This window comes from Scyliorhinus torazame, chromosome 5, assembly GCF_047496885.1.
Source record: "Scyliorhinus torazame isolate Kashiwa2021f chromosome 5, sScyTor2.1, whole genome shotgun sequence".
In the NCBI taxonomy this organism is placed as follows: Eukaryota; Metazoa; Chordata; class Chondrichthyes; order Carcharhiniformes; family Scyliorhinidae; genus Scyliorhinus; species Scyliorhinus torazame.
In genome coordinates this window covers 71,899,808-71,921,265 of record NC_092711.1, presented here as the reverse complement: position 1 = coordinate 71,921,265, position 21,458 = coordinate 71,899,808, and the positions used below count along the sequence as shown (strand labels likewise).

Below are 21,458 nucleotides of genomic sequence, written 5' to 3'. Positions count from 1 at the left end.
TTTTTTTGTGATTGTTTTATGGGATGTGGACGTCACTGGAAAGGCCGGGTTTAGTTACCCATTCCTAATTGTCCTTCAACTGAGTGGCCAGCTCAGCACTAGAGTTAACCACATTGCTGTGGGTCTGGAGTCACATGTAGGCCAGACCAGGTAAGGAGGGCAGATTTACTTCAGTTCACTGAAGGACATTAGTGAACCAGATGGGTTTTTCCAACAATCGATGATAGTTGTCACGGCCGCTGAGACTAACTTTAGAATTCCAGGTTTATTCATTGGATTTGGGATTTGAATCCGTGTCTCCAGAGCATTAGCCTGGGCCTCTGGATCACTAATCCAGTGACATTACCACGATGTCACCTTCTCCCCTAATAGGAGGAGTGAGGGGGCTTGGAGAGTTGTAGGGCTAGAGGAGGTTCCAGAGACTGTGTCATGGAGAGAGTGGCTACCTCCATGGAGCTTCAAGCACGGCTCTGAAATGGGTCGGTGTAGGTCATGACCTCGGCCGTGCAGGAGATGTCTGCTGCCTTGAACAGGATGACAGATACTGTCAACACGTCACTGATCTCCCCCAAGCTGGTCAGCAGCAGAGTGGGAGGAATGATGTGACGCTGGTCCAGGCGAGGGATGGTGGAGGAAGGCGACATGGATCTGGGAACTCCACTCAAAGAGCTCCCACCTTAGACCCGTTCCCCCCCAAACCCACAGGCAGTATCCAACATGCCGCCCCGTCTCCAGCTGAATCTGCCCCGCACAGGTACAGATGGGTCAGTCTGTCCCAGGACCCTCAGGGGCTCTGAAACCCAGAGGGTGGAGACCACAAGCCTCTGGGCAGTGAAAGCAGGGATGTGAGCAGCCTGTCTCTACCTCTGCTGAAACCACACAGGATGCATCAAGTAGAAGCAACAGGGTCTGGGCTCCAAATTGTAATTCACCAAGTGTCTGAAATGGGGGTTTGACAAGATATGAAATTTCTTTATTTAATAATGATGCACAAACTGTATTGACTGGAACCACTTCCAGCTCTTGTCCGTTCTTACATCCCGGGGCCAGCTCAGCCTTTCACTGACTCCATGCTGAATGTGAATCCAGGCTGGGAGCCATTGGGTGGATGTGCAATGGGAGGATGAGTGGGTGAAGGAATGTTCAGTGAACAGGGAGGGGGAGGGGGGTTGGTGCTGCTGGTGGGAAGTGTTCATTCTGAAGGAGTCCCACCTGAAACAGAGACCATTCATTTCTCACTTTGAAATGATTGAGCTGCTGTCTGTCCCCATTCTTGTTCAGTTTTTCAATATTTATATATTTAAATCTCGACTGAAACATATTCTTGTTGTGACCCTGAGATCCAGAGGATTTTAAATCTGTTAAAGTCAATCCCCATCGAGTGCACAGGAGGACTCAACTGGTCCGAACTTTTTATGTTACAGATGAACCAAGATCTTACAAGATGTTTATCAGGGAATTATTTTTATCTGAGACCAGGGATGGTCAAACTGTCCCAAAAGTCTGGGCTTTGAGGCCCACATACATTTAGGGCAGCATGGCAGCATAGTGGTTAGCACAATTGCTTCACAGCTCCAGGGTCCCAGGTTCGATTCCCGACTGGGTCACTGTCTGTGCGGAATCTGCACGTTCTCCCCGTGTGTGCGTGGGTTTCCTCCGGGTGCTCCGGTTTCCTCCCACAGTCCAAAGATGTGCAGGTTAGGTGGATTGGCCATGCTAAATTGCCCCTAGTGTCCAAAATTGCCCTTAGTGTTGGGTGGGGTTACTGGGTTATGGGGATAGGGTGGAGGTGTGGGCTTAAGTAGGGTGCTCTTTCCAAGAGCCAGTGCAGAATCGATGGGCCAAATGGCTTCCTTCTGCACTGTAAATTCTATGATAATCTATGACATGGAGCACCATTCCTGGATGACCTTCATCCCTGATTTTAATCACATCCCAATTGGGGGCCGTGCCATCAGCTGCCTGGACCCCAATCTCTGGAATTTCATCCGTAAACCCCTCCCCTTCATTTTCCACCTTCAAAACTCTCCTTATAACCAAACTCTTTGACCAAGACTTTGGTCATCTGACCCAATGTGTCCCCCTTTTCCAGTGAAACTGCTTGGCACATTTTATCATGTTTAAAACTCATTATAAATAGAGCTCTTGTTGTAGCTCATTGAGATCTGATCACTTACTGAGTGAGTGAGTCTGTATAAATGTAACTCAGATACACACAGCTTGTGTCATAGTTCAGTGCGATCTGATCACTGAGTGAGTGAGTCTGTATAAATGTAACTCAGATACACGCAGCTTGTTAAAACAGTCCTGGGGAGGAGGAATTTCTGAGCTGCCTGCTGGATTTCTGTTCTCCACAATTGGGAAAAGGTGATTCTTCCCAAACATGAAAATTACCAGTAATAACTAGGGGCTTTTCACAGTAACTTCATTAAAGCCTACTTGTGACAATAAGCTATTATTATTATAAAGTTGTTAAATATGATTAATTGTGAGCTGGGATATTTCTTAGAATGAGAGTGAAGGAGTGCGATTGAGCCACAGTCTGAGTCACCAGTTTAAGGACAGGAGGAGAGAGAATCTGGAGAGGAGAAAAGAATCAGGAGGAAACTGGAGACTGAATCTGGAACAATGAGCAGAGAGGGATGGGAGTGTGTGGGACCGAGATTCATAGATTTGGGGGAATGTACCAGAGAAACTGGAATGGTCTGTTCTGAATTTCTATCCTGCATTTCCACTGAAAACCTCTAAACTCCTCTTACTGGGAGTTAGAGAGAGGGGATTTGAAGACAGAAAATTCAACGTCACAACCTTGACAAGATCTTTCAGAATGACTGGAGAAAGATGTGAATTCAGGGCTTGGGCAGTAGGAAGCTTTAGGGACAGTTTGGCTGGTGGGCTAGTGGGAGGGAGGGAAGCAGCAGAGGCAGCTGATCAGATTGTCTCAATCTCAGTGACAAAGAAGCTCCATCAGCTCCTCGCTTGTTGGAGGTGAGGATGGAGGAGACAGGAGAGGGAGAGCTCATCAAAAGGAACCAATTTGCATCTGAGATATTTAAAAGATTCAACACACTGTATTTAACACAAAGCTGATTTATTTGGCTTTTAGCCAGAATATGAGTCCCTGTAAGTGGGCTGGGGTTTATTAACATCAGCAGAATCAGACCCCAATGAACCTGGGTCAGTCCTGGTTGTGATTAACGGAAAATTCCAATCACTGTAGTTATTTATGAACTCGCTGATGTCTCAGCAGGCTGGATGAGGTTGTGAAAGCGTTCCCACACTGGGAGCAGGTGAAAGGTCTTGTGCCAGTGTGAATTCGGTGGTGGTCGTGAGTTGTGATGATCGTCTGAACCCAGTCCCGCAGCGAGAGCATCTGAATGGCTTCTCGTCAGTGTGAACACGTTGATGGTACATCAGTTCCCAGGAACATTTAAAGCCCTTCCCACAGTCTGAACATTTAAAAGGTCTCTTGTCTGTGTGAACTCGGTGGTGTCTCAGCAGGGTGGATGAGGTAGTGAATCCCTTCCCACACACGGAGCAGGTGAAGGGCTTCTCCCCAGTGTGAATTCTCTTGTGCGTCAGCAGGTCAGATGACTGAGTGAATCCCCTTCCACACTTGGAGCAGATAAATGGCCTCTCCCCACTGTGAATCCTCTGGTGTACAGTGAGTAGGGACGATCGCCTGAACCCAGTCCCGCAGTGAGAGCACCTGAACGGTCTCTCGTCAGTGTGAACACGTTGATGCAGCATCAGTTCCTGGAAACTTTTATAGCATTTCCCACAGTCTGAGCATTGAAATGGTCTCTCCACAGTGTGAACTCGCTGGTGTCTCAGCAGGTTAGCCGAAATAGTAAAACTCTTCCCACACTTGGAGCAGGAGAACGGTTTCTCTCCAGTGTGACTGCGTCGATGTGTTTCCAGCTCTGATGGGGAAATGAAACCCCTCCCACAGTCCCCACATTTCCGCGGCTTCTCCCCAGAGTGACTTTGCTTGTGTCTCGACAGGCCTGATGATCGACGGAAGCCTCGTCCACACACACAACACGTGTACGGTTTCTCCCCACTGTGAATGGTGCTGTTTCCTTCCATGTTCAAAATCCGCTGATATTCAGGTTACGGTAAATGAGCAATGGAGCTGATCCTGATCTGATGAAGTTTCCCGACTGCAAATCCTCTCCTTCGAACACCCTGTGAAACTGATTTAAAACAGAAAATAGGGAGTGCGAGAGAACCCACAAAAACACAAAGGCAGGTTGTGAAATTGAGCTGAATGAATCTGGTCATTTGTGGGGCCGGCACTGGGAAAAAGTGACCATGAAACCTGCTGGATTGTTGTAAATACACAACTGGTTCATAGAATTTTATCATAGAATTTACAGTACAGAAGGAGGCCATTTGGCCCATCGAGTCTGCACCGGCTCTTGGAAAGAGCACCCTACCCAAGGTCAACACCTCCACCCTATCCCCAGAACCCAGTAACCCCACCCTACACTAAGGGCAATTTTGGACACTAAGGGCAATTTATCATGGCCAATCCACTTTACCTGCACATCGTTGGACTGTGGGAGGAAACCGGAGCACCCGGAGGAAACCCACGCACACACGGGGAGGATGTGCAGACTCCGCACAGACAGTGACCCAAGCCGGAATCGAACCGGGGACCCTGGAGCTGTGAAGCAATTGTGCTATCCACAATGCTACCGTGCTGCCCTAATGTCCTTCAGGGAAGGGAACCTGCCAACTGGTCTGGATCTAGAACAAAGAACAAAGAAAAGTACAGCACAGGAACAGGCCCTTTGGCCCTCCAAGCCCGTGCCGACCATGCTGCCCGACTAAACTACAATCTTCTACACTTCCTGGGTCCGTATCCCTCTATTCCCATCCTATTCATGTATTTGTCAAGATGCCCCTTAAATGTTACTATGGTCCTTGCTTCCACCACCTCCTCAGGTAGCGAGTTCCAGGCACCCACTACCCGCTGTGTAAAAAACTTGCCTCGTACATCTCCTCTAAACCTTGCCCCTCGCACCTTAAACCTATGCCCCCTAGTAATTGACCCCTCTCCCCTGGGGAAAAGCCTCTGACTATCCACTCTGTGTATGCCTCTCATAATTTTGTAGACCTCTATCAACCTCCGTCGTTCCAGTGAGAACAAACCGAGTTTATTCAACCGCTCCTCATAGCTAATGCCCTCCATACCAGGCAACATTCTGGTAAGTCTCTTCTGCACCCTCTCTGAAGCCTCCACATCCTTCTGGTAGTGTGGCGACCAGACTACACGAGACTCTGACACACTGCGAGAAGGAGAGAGAAAGGGAGTAGTAAAGGCTGAATAATTGAAAGAAGTATTTAAATATCTTCAGAACAAGCAGAACATTGACAGAATCTCCCAAACCATCGACCTCTACCACCTCGAAGGAGCAGGGTAGCAGGAATATGTGAACATCATTTCCAAGTTCCCCTCCAACTCGCACACCATCCTGACTTATCTGACATACACTACTGGATGGACAAAGCCATTGTCTTCATTCCCCATTACAAACTCCACTCCCTCAACGCCGACTCCATTTCTCTCCCTGGGAACTGTCTGAGACTGAATCACACTCTTCACAATCTCTGGCATATGAAAAATGAAATGAAATGAAAATCGCTTATTGTCACGAGTAGGCTTCAATGAAGTTCCTGTGAAAAGCCCCTAGTCGCCACACTCCGGCGCCTGTTCGGGGAGGCTGGTACGGGAATATTTCACCCCAAGCTGTGTTTCTGTCCACATATCACTGTCACCGCCTATTTCCACTCAGTAACATTGTCCAGTTATGTCCCTGTCTAAGTTCATGTGCTGCTGAAACTCATCCATTCCTTTGTTCCCTCTAAACTGGACTATTCTAATGTGGGTCTTGTCGATCTCCCAGATTCAACTTCACAGGAACTGGAGGTCATCCAAAGCTCATCTGCTCCTGTCCTCACTCACACCAGGTCTTGTTCACCATCACCTCTGTGCTCCCTCACCTACATCGTGGTAATCGCCAGTCCGATAATCGTCTGGGCTCATCTAATTGTGGTCCTCCCCCGGCTCCAGTTCCTCCCCTGTGCTCACAATCTCCTCCCTGAACTGCCTGATCCCCTTCAGTCTGTCTCCACCAGCCACACTGAGCATGCTCAGAACACAGCACAGCCCTGCGTCCTCACCCTGGGTTCCTTTAGTCACCGATACGGGACTTTCTGACCGATTGGGCATTCTGGGTAATCTCACCACCATCGAGATCAATCAGGCAAACCTTTTCCCCAGTTGGTAAAACGGAAGATCCATGGATGAGAGGGGATAGTGGACAGGAAGCAGAATCAGAGGTTCAGACATTGTATTAAATACTCCCAGCATGAGCACATTAATCTGATAGGAGATCACTTCCACACGAGAAGACAGCAGTGTGAAGCCTCCTGAGATTCTGGTCCCTTCCCAATCAGTGATTACTGGAGCTGGGATACAGAAAAGAGTCGGAATAAATTCAGGGATTTATTTGTTCAGTTTTACAAATGGGTCTGGAGTCACATTCGAAGTTTGTGCAGACTGTGAGTACCTGGCTTTATTAACCCTCCCTTTCCAGAACTTGGGGGAAGGTGTCTGGTATTCAGGACAAATATTACAGGAACTATTTTAAAACTTGTGTCATCATTGATGCTTTATGAGTACGGGTCATGACCAAAGCATTCGTGGGATCTATTTCTTATAACAGGAGTTAGTTAATAAATCAGGGGTCTGAGCTGCATAAATAGAGGTGTTGAGCACTAAAACAAGAAATTATAAAGTCCTGGTTAGATCACAACATTATATCCAGCTCTGGTCACCAGTCCTTATGAAGGATATGAGGATCCTTACAAAGTGCTGAGGAGATTCAGGATGGTTCCAGGAGGGAAGTTAGCGGCAAGGTTAGGTTGGAGAAACTGGGCTTGTTCTACACAGAGCAAATGAGATTGAGGGGAGATTGATGGAGGTGTACAAAATTAATACAGACATAGATCAGGTCGATAAAGAAAAGCTGTTCACATGAGAGAACCTGAGATGCAGCGGGGAATATGAAGACCTTTTTTTACACAGAGTGATAACCTGGATCTCACAGCCCTGGAGGGTGGTGGAAGTGGAAATGATTCATCACTTCACAAGAAGAAGGATGATATACTGTGCGACTTTTATCAAGGATTTGGCTGCACGCTGGACGATTGCTTCATATTTTAATTATCTGTCCCACTCCCACTCTGACCTCTCTGCCCTTGGCCTCCTGAACTGTTCCAATGAAGCTCAAAGGGAGCTCCGGGAATAGCAGCTCATCTTTCCATTCAACACTTTACAACCTTCAGAACTCAGCAGTGAGTTCAGCAGTTTCTGCAGCAACCAAGGTTTCAGGATCTGGAACTCTCTCCCTGAAAAGGTGCCAGAACCGGATTCTGTGTTTAGAATGTGTCTGCTCGTCCGAGATTCCCCAACCAGTGGAATTAGTTCCTTTCTATCTACCTCGTCAGTTCCAATTAACATCCTGAAAACTTTGATCAATTCCCTTTTAATCTTCTAAATTCCAAAGATTACAACCCTCATAATCAGGTGGCAAAGGGGTTAGGGAGGGGAAAGATATAATTAATGGAATAATGCTAAAGATTGTGCAGGGACACAGGGGACTGGGGTTTCGAAGTGCTTTTCTCTCTGAAGTGACATGATATATTCAGAGAGTAGTTAGCAAAGCAGTTCTGTAGAAAGATCATTTAGATCCGAAAATTAACTCTAATTCTCTCTTCACAGATGCTGCCAGATCTGCTGAGTTTATCCAGAATTTTCTGTTTTTACCTCAGATTTCAAGAACCCACAGTATTTTGCTTTTATTAAATTGCCTCTTGAGCTGATAAATGGTGTTAATGAGCACAAAATAGAAGTTTTACTGCTTTATAAAGCTCTGATTAGGCCACAATTCGAGAATTGTGTCTATTTCTGGTCACCACTCTTCAGGAAGAATGCGAAGGTCCTTGAGAAGGTGCAGAAGAGATTTTGCAGTATGGTTCCGGCAGAGGGGGTTGAGGAGATTTAATTCAGGTGTAGAAAATTCTGATGGGTTTAGGTAAAATAGACAAAGAAAATCTGTTCCCATTCACTGATCGTACGAGGACTCGGGGACACATTCAGGTTTTGGGTAAAAGATATGGGAGATGTGAAGGGGACCGATTTTACAGTCAGTGGTAATGTCTCTAAAGTTACGGCTGAGGGGAGGGCAGAAATGGACACGATAAATATTTTCAAAAGGAAATTGGATAAATATTTAATGGAAACCTGCGAGGATAGAGGGATGGAACAGGGGAATTGGACTGACTGGATTGCTCTAGAGCTAGCATAGACTCACTGGGCCGAATAGCCTCCGCTGTGCCACAATGACTCTCTGACTATTTTTTATAATCACACCGTATAATTTAACTTTGGGATTCAGCAGTGGCACAGTGGTTAGCACTGCTGCCTCACAGCGTCAGGGACCCGGGTTCAATTCCGGTCTCTGTGTGGTGTTTGTACATTCTCCCGTGTCTGCGTGGGTTTCCTCTGGGTGCTCCGGTTTCCTCCCACCGTCCAAAGATGTGCAGGATAGTGGATTGGCTATGCTAAATTGCTCCTTAATGTCCAAGGATGTGCAGGTTACGTTCTAGGTTATGGGTATAAGGTGGGGTGGATGGAGGAAGCATAAATGGGTAGAGTGCTCATTTGAAGGGTTGGTGCAGACTTAATGGGCTGGATGGCCCCCCCTCTGAACTGGAGGGATTTGATGATCTTATGATCACTCAGGGAAATCTGTGCTCTACACTCCCTCTGAGGCCATTCTATTCTCCTAAGGTTTGTTGCCCGGAGCTGAGCTTTCAAGGTGTGGTCGAACCAGGGTATGTGAATCTTGGGGCTTTTCCAGTCACACTGAGACCTGGAATCTTTTCGCACAGACAGAACAGACAAACATTTTACCTTGCACACCCAGATGCTGCTGATATTCAGGTTCTGATGTATCGCTGACTCTGTCAGATCACAATGTGATGCTTGGTTTAAATTTCCCATCAATCAGTCCTCCACTTCGAACTTCCTGAAAAAGAAAATTACAAAGACCTTCAACTGCTAGTGTGATATATTAATTGAGGAGACATAAAAATTGTCTTGGTTTGAGTTTGCTGTGTGTAAATCCTCCCCTTCTAACCCCGTAAAAGGAGTTTCCAGAATCCATCACTGTCAGTCACAACATTCTCTCCTCCTGCTGACAGGACAGGGAGCACTGCGCATGCGCCCTGCTGCAATATGGCTGCCGTTATTCTGGGCTTGTGATGCAGAGCAGCCCAACAACGTCCTTTGCAAACACAGGATCAGGAGTTTCTTATTCGGGCTTTGAGGCATTCATGCTGTGTTTATGAGCCCCCCCCCCTCCCTCCCAGGCACTCCGCTGTCTCGTTCCCCCACACCTCGCGGCCCCGTGACTCAGTTCACCCGATCATTGGTCCCCTCACCGCCCAAGTCCAGACACGTACCACACTGCGCATGCCCCACTTGCAGCTTGGTGGTGCGCCTGCGCAAGAAGCTCCTGTGGGCTGAATAGGACACAGTCGTTCACGTGGAGGATGCCGGGTATATATCCAACCATGAATACATAATATTGCTCAATTGAAATTGTGGCTTTGTGGTCCGATTTCGATTGGGGCCATATGTCAAGATGTCATATGATTAAATTAATTGGTACAGCAACCAAAGTGCATGTGAAGTATATAGAACTATACAGCGCAGTACAGGCCCTTCGGCCCACGATGTTGCACTGAAACAAAAGCCATCTAACCTACACTATGCCATTATCATCCATATGCTTATCCAATAAACTTTTAAATGCCCTCAATGTTGGCGAGTTGCGGCATGGTGGCATAATGGCTAGCACTGCTGCTTCACAGCTCCAGAAACCCGGGTTCAATTCCGGCCTCGGATAACTGTGGGAAGATTGCAGTTTCTCCCTGTGTCTGTGTGGGTTTCCTCCGGGTGCTCCGGTTTCCTCCCACAGTCCAAAGATGTACAGGTTAGGTGGATTGGCCGTGATAAATTGGTGTCCAAAAGATTAGGTGGGTCACCGGGATAGGGCGAAGGCATGGAATTAACTGGGGTGCTCTTTCCAAGGGCTGGTGCAGGCTCGAATGGTCTCCTGCTGCACTGTAGATTCTATGATTCTTCATCCATGTGACTCAGCTGTTATGTCAGCAAATAGGATGACCGAGTGAATTCATTTCAACATTCGCCTGGAGGCACATTCACCTTGGACCCAAGATGGCGCCAGAGCATGGCAACTCTCTGCGAGCTCTACCTCTTTTTACATCTCTTGTAATCGTACAAATCTTTTAAAACTAATTGAACACGAACATTATCACTAACCTTTACTCCTGTACGCTTCACCCGATAACGGTGTCTATGTATTTACATTGTGGACCTTGTGTTGTCCTTTTATGTATTTTCTTTTTATTTTATTTTCTTTAATGTACTAAATGATCTGTTTGAGCTGCTCGTAGAAAAATACTTTTCACTGTACCTCAGTACACGTGACAATAAACAAATCCAAATCCAAAGAATTTTGTGGTGGGATTTTACACCTGTGATTGAAGCTCAGTCAGTGATTTTAAACCCTTCTGCTAATGAGTTCCACATTCTTAGCACTGTTCAGTTTAAGAAAAGCCAAAAAAAACTACAGATGATGGAAATCTGAATTAACAACAAAAATAGTAATCTAATAATCTTTATTAGTGTCACAAGTAGGCTTACATTAACAGTGCAATGAAGTTATAGCCCCTAGTCGCCACATTCCGGCGCCTGTTTGGAAACACTGGGGGAGAATTTAGAATGTCCAATTCACCTAATAAGCACATCCTTCGGGACTTGTGGGAGGCTTTAGAGAGGGTGCAGAAGAGATTTACCAGAATGTTGCCTGGTATGGAGGGCATAAGCTATGAGGAGCGATTGAATAAACTCGGTTTGTTCTCACTGGAACGAAGGAGGTTGAGGGGCGACCTGATAGAGGTATACAAAATTATGAGGGGCATAGACAGAGTGGATAGTCAGAGGCTTTTCCCCAGGGTAGAGGGGTCAATTACTAGGGGGCATAGGTTTAAGGTGAGAGGGGCAAAGTTTAGAGTCGATGTACGAGGCAAGTTTTTTACGCAGAGGGTAGTGGGTGCCTGGAACTCACTACCGGAGGAGGTAGTGGAAGCAGGGACGATAGGGACATTTAAGGGGCATCTTGACAAATATATGAATAGGATGGGAATAGAAGGATACGGACCCAGGAAGTGTAGAAGATTGTAGTTTAGTCGGGCAGTATGGTCGGCACGGGCTTGGAGGGCCGAAGGGCCTGTTCCTGTGCTGTACATTTCTTTGTTCTTTGTTTGTTTGTTCTTTGAAACTGGAGCACTCGGAGGAAACCCACGCAGACACGGGGAGAACGAGCAGATTCCGCACAGACAGTGACCCAAGCCAGAATCGGAATACTCAGCAGATCTGGTAGTATCTGTGGAAAGGGCATGGTTAACATTTCATGTCTAAGATCTTTCATCAGAACTACACTGCATCAGCACAGATCTGAAAGGTCAACTGTTTCTCAATCCCCAGATGTTGCCAGATATGCTGGGTATTTTTAGTATTTTCTATTTTAATGTCTAGTGTGCTAAACAGCTGGCTTGTGATGCAGAGCGAGGCCAGCAGCGCGGGTTCAATTCCCGTACCAGCCTCCCCGAACAGGCGCCGGAATGTGGCGACTAGGGGCTTTTCACAGTAACTTCATTGAAGTCTACTTGTGACAATAAGCGATTATTATTATTATTAGTTAAAGAGAATTGCTCCTTAGATACATTACTAAGTTGTATTTATTTTTATCCTTATACAACATCTTTCAGTTGTCTACCCTGTAAAACACTTCTATACGGTTATATTGCTCAATCATTCACTTTTCCGAAGGAAACGTCGCTAGCCTGCTCAATCTATCATGGTGGGTATAACCTGTCAGTATAGAATTGCTCCAATAAAACTTTCTTGCATCCTTTCCAGTGCTGCTAAATACACTTTATAATAAGGAGATCTGAGCTAATTAGAGCAGCAAACTCGCCATTCTCCCCAAACGCCTGCAAGTTGTAGTGCTTAAGTTTTTTCCCCCCATTAGCTGAATATAAGATGGAATGAGCAGGTTCAGCAAGCCAATCTCTAACATTATGGGGCATCTACAATGGTGTGTCCTTTCCCTACAGTGAAACAGTGGGATGTTTCACTCCTAATCTGTCAATTATGACATGAAGAATAGCGTGTCTGAGAACAACAGGTTTTCAGTGAAGTGGCTCGAGGTCAGATTATGTTTTAAACATAATTTCTGAGCAGTGATAGGCTGTACTTGTAATTTATGTGTACTTTTATTTACAGTTCAGTCCTGCTTGCTCAGCTCTCATAATTGTCCTTCAAGTTCATAATTCCCCAAGTTCAAAATACTAGCCTTCTCACTCTTCTCTCCCTCAAACTGAATGTAAAATTCAAACATGTATGATCGCGGCCACCTAGGGCTGCCTTCACCATGAAGTTACTAATTAATCCCATTTCATTGCACAATACCAAGTTGAGTACCTCCCTTTGGGTGGTTCCAGAAATCAGGACACACAGAGCAGCAAAAAATGTTTGTAGTTGGACTCGGCACACAAAGTAAGTTTGTTGAGTCAACAACTTAATATAATGGGTTTACAGATGACAATTAACATAGTAACTCTGTCAAAAATGTCGAATAGTAATAAAAGCAAAATACTGCGGCTGCTGAAATCTGAAATAAACACACATGTCCATCCGAGGCCAGCTGCAATGCTCCAGTGATGCCCAATGTAAACTGGAAGAACAACACCTCATCTTCCTATTAGGCACTTTACAGCCTCCCCCATCTGCCCTTCGCTGTTGCTTCCATTTCATAACCGTCTGTCTCACAATTTTTCCACCGTTAATACTCTACATTCCTTAATGGCCCCTTTGTCTTATGTCCTTGACAAATTTGCCCATGCGGCTCGTCAGCCCAGTGGTTAGCACTGTTGCCTCACAGCACCTGGGCCCAGTCTCAATTCAGCCTTGGGAGTTTGCACATTCTCCCCTTGTCTGCATGGTTTTCCTCTGGGTGCCCTGGCTTCCTCCCACAGTCCAAAGATGTACAGGTTTGGTGGATTGGCTGTGCTAAATTGCCTCTTAGTGTCCAAAGGTGTGCAGGTTAGGTGGCGTTACGGGGATTGGGTGTGGTAGTGGGCCTAGGTAGGGACTGGGAGCTCTTTCAGATGATCAGTGCAGACTTGATGAGCCGAATGGCCTCCATCTGCACTGTGGGCATTCCATAATCTGTCAGTGGATTGGCCATGCTAAATTGCCCCTTAGTGTCCAAAGATGTGCAGGTGAAGTTGAGTTACGGGGTTTCAGGGATAGGGCGGGAGCCTGGTTAGGGTGCTCTTTCAGAGGATCGGTGCAGACTCAATGGGCTGAATAGCCTCATTATGCATTGTAGGAATTCCATTCTATTCTATTCTATTCTCCTTTTCCCCAGGCCTTCTATTCTGCCCCACCTCCTGTGCCACTTTCCAACTATATAATTCTGTCCATTCCTACCCTACCCTCCTATACTGCTGTGAAGGCTCATTTAAATGAGTGTACTGCTCAACTCTGTTTCTCTCCACAGATGTTGGCAGACCAGCTAACTTTATCCAGCAATGTCTGATTTCATGCTGACAGTAATGTTGCCATAAAGACAGACGCCAGCAATATGGTAATTGAAGCAGAGGAAATGACAGAGATGGTTACAAATCACTTGTTCTCGGTCTTCCTGTGGAGGGAAAGCAGAAAGAGAGACGCAGAAAGAAGGTTCTGTGTGGATCTGCTGACAACCGCCTTTCTTTTTCACTGACGGGATTTGACCAACGGAATTGTTCACATCTTGTACAAGGAAGGATCAAATACAATTGGCACCTCCATTTCAAATCTGTTGTGAAGTAACATTCTCTCATTTGATTTGAAAGCTGACTGTTGTGAAGCTGCAACCGAGCACACTGGGCTTTGTGCCGCTGTTTCTGTGGTGTCCTGGTCCTCACATTCGCCGATTGAAAACCGGACAGAAACATTATCAAATCTTTCACATTAACCGTGAGACAAGTTAGAATGATTTAAGTTTGTTGCTGGATGTTATCGGGATCTCGGGTGCTACAGCCAATTCTATTTACTTTTACCCCGACCTCAAAATGCATTCAGCAAAATCAAAAATGCTGAATTGTCCTGAAGCAATGAGATGGAAAATATATTCGCATTTTGACAAAGTTCACATATTAGCGGTTCGTCAGTCCACAACAGAATTGAATGGGTTTACAGATGCAGGTTTAATCACTGAATGAAACATGCCCATAAAGGCAGACACAAGTGATTCTGTGACAATTAGAGGAAATGGCAGAGATTTTAATAGAATCAAATTTTTAAAAATCTGTCTTCATGATAGCAAAATAAGAAAAACCACTCGGGGAGATGAGAAAAACGAGGCTCGGTACAGATCCTGTGGCGTCCCTCTTTCTTCAACACGAACGGGATGAAGGCGTCAGAATGTCTCACACACAGAACAAAAAGGAATCAAATATAATGAAAATATTGTCCTCAAATCTCTACCTGTAAAACTATCCCATTTCATTTCCATGCTGACTGTGCTCAATCTCACATGAGCACAATGGGGTTTGTATTTCCCGGTGACTCGAATTATTTTCTTTGTCAGTCATGTTTGCAAATCAATGTTGTATATTTCAGAGAGTCTCACTTTCAAATGAGGACATAAATGTCAGATAAGATTAAGTTTTGAGTAGCGGAACAGATGCTGAGTAAATTGATTGACATTTTTAGAAGCAACATGAGAATGATGTTATTACTGAATGAGCAGAAATCATTCCACCCTGAGAACGCTTCTCCATTTGAAAATTCATTTGAAACCAAATAAAGGGGACGACTTAAGCAAAGTGATCTCAACAGGGCTTTGTGAAGTTCTAAAAATCATTTCCCTCTCTAATAGACAGACTGTGTGAACAGGCTACACATCAAATATAATTAAATTCTGTATATCAACTCAGAAATAATGAAGAGATGCTTGATCAGGGAAAAACACCTTCATAAATTTGATATGAAATCAATTGCGTGATTACATATTGTTTACATCGTAAACTACATAATTTCCGTGTCCACATCTCCTGGTCCAGTGAAACGTTGATCATTAAGTCAAACTGGGCATGGATTCGACAGAAATTCATTTTTCAAAAGCGAATTGGACGATCAGCTGAAATGGAGAAAACTCAAGGCCGTTGAAACAGAGAAAAACATTGAGACTAATTAAAAGATTGTTCATTTGAAAAGCTGGTCGAGGTGATCGAAGTGCCACTTATTGCGGTTTGCCATTTGATGGTTACATTGATTTATTGGTCTCTCTGCAGCATTCCTAATGAGTACAGCCGAATTCTAAAAAAACAAAGGCTCTAAAGTGTAACTGAGTGACAGAAGAGTGTGACCTTTCTACACAGGCCCAGTGGAGTTGCTGTTAGCCAGCGGTTTCTGTAGTGTAGTGGTTATCACGTTCGCCTCACACGCGAAAAGTCCCCGGTTCAAAACCGGGCAGAAACATTATGGACTGGACGTTCCTCTTTTGACGATGAGTTGTATTCTTGCTGTTTTTTGTTTACTCTTAAGCGAATCCATGACCTTACACTCGTTTCAAATGATACCCTGCAAAATCCACCATTATGGGGACTGGGAGGAATCGGTCAGAGAGTTCACACGTGTTAAGTGTGAATGGTTTTCTAATGTGCTGTGACATTTTCTGATTCTAATAATAATCTTCAATCAATTTATCTGCCGCTTGTCTAAGTTTTCAGCCGAATTGGACTCCCTCAAAAGAAGGTTCTTCAGTGCAACAAGAATGTAGGTTTCCTGTTCTCGGTCAGAGGGTCAAACTCAGTGCCTGTTTCTGTGGTGTGGTGGTTGTCTTGCTTACTTTACACTCAAAAAATCCTGGATTGGAAACCGCGTAAAAACATTGTCGAGGCCCATTCGTTTAAGTGTTTGGGAAAAGTTGCATAATTGACATTTTCATTGTTACTCATCCCGAATAACCCTTGAACTGAGTAAATCTGCCGTGCGGAACCCCGGTCCCCAGAGCTTCAGCCTGATTCTCTGCATTGCCAGTTTAGTGCCAATAACACAACTCAACACCAACCACTCCCCCAGTGAATCCGCAATAACGCAACTCAACACCAACCGCTCCCCCAGTGAATCCGCAATAACACAGCTCAACACCAACCACTCCCCCAGTGAATCCGCAATAACACAACTCAACACCAACCACTCCCCCAGTGAATCCGCAATAACACAGCTCAACACCAACCACTCCCCCAGTGAATCCGCAATAACACAACTCAACACCAACCACTCCCCCAGTGAATCCGCAATAACACAACTCAACACCAACCACTCCCCCAGTGAATCCGCAATAACACAACTCAACACCAACCACTCCCCCAGTGAATCCGCAATAACACAACTCAACACCAACCACTCCCCCAGTGAATCTGCAATAACACAATTCAACACCAACCACTCCCCCAGGAATCCGCAATAACACAACTCAACACCAACCACTCCCCCAGTGAATCCGCAATAACACAACTCAACACCAACCACTCCCCCAGTGAATCCGCAATAACACAACTCAACACCAACCACTCCCCCAGTGAATCCGCAGTAACACAACTCAACACCAACCACTCCCCCAGGAATCCGCAATAACACAACTCAACACCAACCACTCCCCCAGTGAATCCGCAATAACACAACTCAACACCAACCACTCCCCCAGTGAATCCGCTGTTGAATATTACCTGAATATAATATCTTACAAAACAAATGTCATTTGTTCTCATATATGCCGGCAAGGTATTCCGGAGAAGCAGAAGTGCTGAAAATTCCCGGTACACTGAGCAGGAACAGAGATGCTCCTATTTAGACTCGGCACAAATATTAACAGTTCCTTCAATGGCGATTAATGCAGGTCAGAGGCTGGGAATCTCGCTGTTATTCTATTAAATTGATTAACACTAAAAGACCGGCTGGGAATCCTGCGGAGAGTAATTCACCCCCTTGCCCCCCCCCCCCCCCCCGCCCCCGCCCCCCCGCCTCCCCTCCCCCCTTTCCAGCCTCTTCACCATCAACAGTCACAAGTCAGGAATTAAATGGCTCAAAGGGCAAAGCTGGCTCGGTGGATTGGCCATGCGAAATGGCTGGGTTACGGGGGGTGGCCTAGTTAGGGTGCTCTTTCCAAGGGTCGGTGGGGACTCGACGGGCCGAATGGTGTCCTTCTGCACTGCAGGGATTGTATGATTCTACCAATATTGATCTCCTTCAGTTCCTCCCTCTCACTAAGCCCTGCATCCCCGACATTTCTGGCATCTGATTTGTGTCAGTTTCTGTCTCTTTAGAATACACTGGAATTTGTCAAAAAGGCGACTAAAAGTCAATCTAATAATCTAAACGATCAACTGAATTGGGTCAAAGTTATTGAAAATGCATTTTTTCACGGACAGAAACTGATGTCGAAACGTCTGCCACGAGCCAGCCAGGACCCGAACCTGAAACGTCCTGATCCTGAGTCAGGCGCGTTATCCATTGCGCCACTGGCTCACAGGGTAAAGGTATCGCTACATCTCCTCCAACAGGTCACACAGGCTGTTTATCCCAACGTGTTTTACAACTATCGGGATTCTCTCAGGGTCGCCCCGGCGGATTGGATCAGAGTCAGGGTTGAATTTTTTTTTCTATCCCTTTACTCTCTCATTCCCTTCTTTCAGATTTGGTTACTCCCTCACCCCCCTTTCTGTCCCTCCCTCCTCCTCCCTCTCTCTGTCCCTCCCTCCTGTCTCTCTGTCCCTCCCTCCCGTCTCTCTGTCCCTCTCTCTTCGTCCCTCACTCCCCCTCTCCCTCTGTCCCTCCCCTCTCTCTGTCCCTCACTCCCCCCTCTGTCAGGGTTGAATTTGGCGGCAGTGTAAAATACACCAATGCTGTTCCCAGTGTGGGAGGTCATTCCCGAAAAACAGAAAGAATGAGTTGGGATTTCTGGGATCGTGTCCAGCGTCTGTTTGTGGGGAAATGCGGTTGGTGAATGCGGCTTGGATAACACTTACCAGGCCATAAAACAATAAGTGAATGAATTTAAGTTTGGAAATTCCCAGCTCCTTTCTGTCTGCAGGTATTTCCCGCTCTGAGCTGCACAATGAACAACAAACCACACCGATAAAACTAACTTTTATTTCCTGTCCGTTCAACTGGTGTCGGTGCCGGCAATGTTTATGGACAAACTGCAGCTTCTGTGTATGTTTCCCCCGCTGCATTTATTCCCCTGGAACTGACACTCTCATTTTCTGTTTTCATCAAATGTCCGAACGGTGTAAAGTTCCGATCATGTCCACCAGAGGGCGACATGGTCACACGTTTCCTCCTTATCAAATACCCGCCACAATATTCCCCTTCAGGTTCTGACTCAGTCAATGGTTCCTCTCTGTTTTCAAACATACGAACAGATTAAATAAAAGCAGAAGCTGGCGATTCGGCCCCTTCAGGCTGCTGAGCCATTCAATAAGATGTGGAGTTGCCGCCGTTGGACTGGGGTGGGCACAGTAAGAAGTCTGACAACACCAGGTTAAAGTCCAACAGGTTTGTTTCGAATCATTAACTTTCGGAGCGCTGCTCCTTCATCGGGTGAGTGAAGAGGTGGGTTCCACAACCATATATCTAGACACAGTCAATGATACAAAGACTCGCATTCAAATTATCATCTTGCATCGTTGACTGTGTCTATATGTGGTTACGGAAGCCACCTCTTCATTCACCTGAGGAAGGAGCAGTGCTCCGAAAGCTAGTGATTCAAAACAAACCTGTTGGAATTTAACCTGGTGTTGTCAGACTTACTATTCAATAAGCTGGCTGATCTGTTTGTGTTTCGAATTCCACATTCCCATCATGCAAAGATACGAAATTTGATTCTGTGATAGTAAATGGTCTGTTTTATAGAATGATACACACACGGGAGCACATACTAACGGATAAGATAGAAGCAGAAGTCGGCCATTCGTCCCTTCAGCCTGTTCTGCTATTGTGATACTCTTCTGTGATACTGAATATTCTGTTTTCTAGAATGATGCAGCACATGTGCAGAGTTCGAAAGAAGCTCAACAAACACTCGAGGAACAGCAGCGCATCTTTCCACTGGGCTCAATACAGCTTTCACACTCAGAGTGAGTTCAACAGTTTCACGCTGTAAATGCTGCCCCCATTCTGTGTGTCCTTACATCGCAGATTTGGGTTTGAATCTTGTTTCCACTTGTTCTTTGTGTCCGGGCGACAGTTGTTGATCAATCTGCCATTGACAGCTCCTCCAGAGACATCTTTTGTTTCTTTGTTTCTTCCATTGCTCTGACAGAGAGCTGGCACAGACACGGCAGCCCGAATGGCCTCATTCTGTGGTGTAATTATTCTCTGATTCGATGCTAACCTCACCCTGTGGCCAGGGATGCCAAGGCCTTTTCTCATTTAATCTCTCCTGACATGCCCCCAATCAGAGCCCTTTCCTGTTGTTCTGTTTGCTCCCTCCGGGATTTCACTTGCTTCTAATTTTCTACATTTCTAACCTTTCCCGGTTTTAGTGGAAGGTCATGGAGGTGAATGTGATTTTTGTTTCCCTGACCACAAATGCTGCCTGACTTCCTGAGATTTCCCAGCATTTTCCGCAGATATCTGATTGGCTTTGGACGGCAATGTAAGTATCTTTTGGATCAATCAACCGCTTTTTACCGGCTCGTTGGTCTAGGGGTAAGATTCTCGCTTCGGGGTTTATACTGCACGGAAATGTGAGAGATCCCGGGTTCAAATCCCGCACGAGCCCTTTGATGAGGTTTTCTGTTGGTCACGCGATATGTTTTCTTCATTTCTTTGCGGCGCAGACGGCGGGATTCATTCACATTGGGTTTGCGTTGAGAAGCTGAGCTCACGCTGCAGGGAACCAATACGTTCCCGAGAAAATGGAGACATTTTCGAAAAGCTTGACTATGTGAGAGGGATTTGTTAAGCTTCACAAATCCCTCTCACATAGTCAAGCTTCTCGAAAAGCTTAACAAATCAGAGTGAAGCTTAACAAATCCCTCTCTAATATCTCCATTCACTAATCCAGGTGACTCCATGATGGTGGATTCAGGCAGCTCTCTGTCTGTTTTATTTTATCCATTCGGGAATGTGAACCTCGCTGGCTGCTCCAGCATTTCGCCCACAACTATTCGCTATTGAGAAGGTGGCGGTGAGCTGCTTCTTGAACCGCTGCAGTCCATTGGTGTAGGTACACCCACAGTGCTGTTAGGGAGGGAGTCCCAGGATTCTGTCCCAGTGACAGTGAAGGAACAGCCGATACAGTTCCCAGTCAGGATGGGGAGTGGCTGGGAAGGGAACTTTCAGGGTCTCGGAGTCTTGGGTTTGGAAGGTGCTGTCTAAGATGTCTTTGGTGAGTTCCTGCACCCATCCAGGCAAGTGGAGAGTATCCCATCACACTCCTGACTTGTGCCTTGTAGATGGTGGACAGGTTATGTGGAGTTAGGAGGTGAGTTACTCGCTGCAGGATCCCAGCCGCTGACCTGCATTTGTCGCCATTGAACGAACTGTTAATATTTGTGCCGAGTCAAAATAGGAGCATCTGTGTTCCTGCTCAGTGTGCCGGCAATGTTCAGCTGACCCTGAATGAGGTACCTGTCAGAGCAAATGACACGTGCTTGAAAGTTATTATATTCAGGTAATATTGGACAGTGGATTCACTGGGGGAGTGGCTGGTAGCTGAATAGTGTAATTGTCTCGAGACCAGTGAAGCAGAGAACCAGGCTGGAGCTCTGGGGACCGGGGTTCCACGCGGCAGATTAACTCAGCCACTCAATTCAAGGGCAATTCAAGATTGGTGTAAATGGAGAAAGAAAATGTCAATCATGTAACATTTCCACACACGGAAATGAATGGGTTTTGACAATGTTTCTGTGCGGGTTTAAACCGAGGACCTTTAAGCAAACATGATCATCACTACACTACAGAAACAGGGAACAGCGCTTAATGCACTGACCGGGAATAGTAAACTGTGCGTCCTTATTGCAATGAAGAACCTTTTATTGTCAGAGTACTATTCAACTGAAAACTTAGGCAAGTGGCGGAGAAATCGATCCGACATTAGAATCATAAAATGCTATAATCAGCAATGACATTAGAAAACCATTCAGAGTTAACACGTGTGAACTCTCTGACTGCGATTCCTGCCAGTCTCCATCACAGTATTTTGCAGGATATCAATCGGAACTTTGCGGGTGTA

At 45.9% G+C, this 21,458-nt stretch overlaps 2 long non-coding RNA genes and 1 other non-coding gene across 4 annotated transcripts in view; 1 reads left to right on the top strand and 2 right to left on the bottom strand.

Annotated features, from left to right (window-relative positions):
- The window catches only part of LOC140418404 (uncharacterized), a 128,285-nt gene that overhangs the window by 57,982 nt on the left and 48,845 nt on the right, over positions 1-21,458 (bottom strand). The gene's annotated exons all lie outside the window — the stretch shown is intronic.
- On the bottom strand, positions 3,075-9,354 carry LOC140418405 (uncharacterized). 2 transcript variants are annotated; one of them, XR_011945015.1, is made up of 3 exons: positions 9,213-9,354; positions 8,987-9,101; positions 3,075-4,196 (listed from the first exon to the last, which is right to left on the bottom strand). It is a non-coding gene; the product is annotated as an uncharacterized lncRNA (long non-coding RNA). The 2 variants fall into 2 exon arrangements; XR_011945014.1 differs by having other exon boundaries at positions 8,987-9,354.
- trnav-cac (transfer RNA valine (anticodon CAC)) lies at positions 15,622-15,694 on the top strand. Its single transcript has one exon. It is a non-coding gene; the product is annotated as a tRNA-Val (tRNA).